The 3083-nt window shown below is 32.7% G+C and overlaps 1 pseudogene; it reads right to left on the bottom strand.

Moving 5' to 3' along the window:
* Nucleotides 1-58: 58 nt before the first annotated feature.
* On the bottom strand, nt 59-2300 carry LOC116125539 (annotated as a pseudogene).
* Nucleotides 2301-3083: the final 783 nt, after the last annotated feature.

The raw sequence follows: 3083 nt of genomic DNA, 5'->3' as shown, positions 1-3083 counted from the left end.
CATAAAAATTTTAAAAAAATTATTAGAAAAATGAGTTGCAATAAGAAGACATAGTACCAAAGTTTTAATTCGATTAATTATTGAAAATTACCTTCCAGCGCCATGGATTGAATGCAAGAGGATCCTCATATTTGTCTGCACTCAAGTGAGCAACAGAAGGTGCCACCAAAACTATCCAACCTTTTGGTATTGTATATCCTGCAAGATTAATTTGTAATTAATTAAAAATGATAATTAAGTAATGCAATTCGCCTATTTAAACAAATACTGGCAAATTAAGGGATTTAGAACTTACCCTTTATCTCTGCATCTTTCCCAACTTTCCTAAAAATCACAGGTGCTATATTTGCCAATCTAACTGTTTCATTAATGACCTACAACACAAAATAAGAATTAGCTAGAAATTAATTATACATCAATCAGTATCAGCAATAAGATTTTTTTTAATTTTTTTTTTTAAAGTAAAATACTTTTATAGAGAATTTTTCTAACCATCCTTGTGTGACCGGGTGGGGTGATAAAGACTATTTGGTATATTACTCAAGAGGTTTTGAGTTTAATTCTCCTCGGTTGCTAATAAAGGTGGTCATTGGAGGATTTATCCAATCGTTAACTTCAAAGTCTCGGACGATTAGTCGAGATACACGCAAGGTAGCCTAGACAACCCGTTCACTAAAAAAATATATATATTAATGTTTCTCATATTAGTCATATAGAACTCACCATATGTGTGAAAGTCATGGATTTGTATTCTTCCCAAGTAAGTCCTGAATTCTCATTTTCTCTCCTTTCAAGAATTGCTTCATGCTCTTTCTGCATATGTGAAATAACCAATACTTGATTAAAAATTTTAACTATATTTTATACAATCCAACATAATAAATAACCAAGTATTGTTATTATATCTACTAACCGTTAATTCTTCAAGAACTTGAGGGTGGTCAGAAATAAACTTGGTAAGCAACGTAATGGCTTCAGAAGTGCTTTCTCAGAAGGTGCTTTCATAAAGCACCAAAAAGAGCAGAAACAGCATGTTAATTTGCAACCCATCATCCAAAAACGCATTCTCTTTCTCTACTTCTTCAATTACACGATCCAACGAAATCTTGTGAGCAATTTTTGTTGCTTTCCCTCATAGTATATACTCTATCAACCTTGATGGCGTTTTTACTTCCCTGTTAAAAAAAATGGAATCATATTAATTACGAGAAAAGAAAGAGGCTTGATACTCAAATAGTTCCATGCACGAGTGGTTTGAACATAAAAGTTCGTTGAGTAACCTATATTAAGTATTCAAACCTACCTGTACACATGCATGGAAAGTGGTTTCCCGGAATGTTGAACAGGAATGGAAAGGGACGTTCTGAAGGCTTTGAATTACTCTAATAGCTTCTTTCCATCTTCTTTTCCTCATAACTATTAGTCCTTTTTGCAATGATTCAATATCATCTGCAAATACCCAAGGAGTTATATTCTAGACTCATTAACATTCGTAATATAAATCGACTATATAAATTAAATTCTTACTTCTGCAATTCCTTCTTTTATTGACAGTTCCTTGGGTAGCCCATGAATGTATTGTCGTGCTCGTTGCTTCATCCATTTGATGGAGAAGCGTTTCGTTTAGGCTTTCAGGGCCAATAAGATTAAAATCAAGTTCTCAGTATCTATGAAAGCTTCCATGCTGCGTAAGCATGTTTGCCTCCCAAAAAATTTACTAAAACTGTCAGTCAACCAAATTGAGAAATTTGTACTTTCCTTTGAGGAGGGTTATAGTTTATCTCCGTCGATCGGTTGATAGAAAAGGGGGGGGGGCGATCATCTTCTTCCCAACTAGAGTTGATACGATCATCTTCTTCCCAAATAGACTCGTCCGAAATAGCGGTCCATATCTGAAAAATATATAAAAAATAAAAAAACACAAAAAATGTTTATGTATTAAGATAAAACTCATCTGTTAATTAATTAATATACTAATTTTTTGCAAATAATTTAATTAACATACCTTGTTATTCTCTTTTTGAGAAATGGAGCAACGTCATGAACTTTATAGGGAGACAAGAATTGAAGTGTTTCGCCAATAATTGGCAAACCCATTGAACCAGGAGGCAGTTTGCCATCGCACTTAGGATTCGACCAAGTGTAGAACCAATGGCTAATCCTAATAACAAGAAAAGCTACGAGGCAAAGGCCAATTTCACTCCACATTTTAATGGTTGATGAGAAAGACACACTCTAAATAGTTTGAGCTCAATGCTTGATGAGAGGAATACTAACGCTAGTATTTATGATAAAATTGGTAGAAGTATGGAGGGTTTATATAGAGGGACGTCCGAAACATTCAATAGTAAACAATATCTTTTTCTTATCGACATTTGAAAAATTCTTTGTTTTGGGTCTGTCGTGATTCCTTATTAATTTTCTATTCGTTCCAGTCAAAAGTCGTAGAGAATGAATAAGACTCTAAGAGTGACAGCATATTAGCCAATATTATTGACATTTCCCATACAATGCTTTTGTACGTTAATGGGTCAGTGCTTGCAGGGTAATTAAAGCCGCCCGAGCCGTTAAGGATAAATGTCGATTAGCTGCCTAAGGCGGCATCTTGATTATTTGGAAAGTTAAACTTCAGTACTACTACGCACAATATATATTTCCTTTACAATATAATGAAAAATTCTTAGTAAACTGTCTATTTATTGCATTTTACTAGCTTGGATAACTTCTCTTACTACCATTAAATTGTAATGATTAAATGAACTATAAATAAGGGTCGAGCTCTATCAACCATTAATCCATTTCAATTGAATGCTTGTGAGGCAGAATTTAAAAGTGATTATTGGCTATTGCCTTGAAGATTCGAAGAAAACAACAGTACAAACACCAGTACTGCAATAATTATAAATAAATTGTAGATAAAATTTATTATGTCTTATCTTTATAGCTACAATTAATTTTTAGGATTTAGTATTAATTATTTTCTTTTGTTTTTCTGAATTCACTATGTTTAGTATTTTGTATTTTAAGTTAATAAATTAATGTTACTAGTCCTAAAGTATAAGTCATCAAGATATTAAACTTAA

The sequence above is a fragment of the Pistacia vera genome, unplaced genomic scaffold (assembly GCF_008641045.1).
Source record: "Pistacia vera cultivar Batoury unplaced genomic scaffold, PisVer_v2 Contig1674, whole genome shotgun sequence".
Taxonomy (NCBI): domain Eukaryota; kingdom Viridiplantae; phylum Streptophyta; class Magnoliopsida; order Sapindales; family Anacardiaceae; genus Pistacia; species Pistacia vera.
This window is presented reverse-complemented; position numbering and strand designations above follow the sequence as displayed.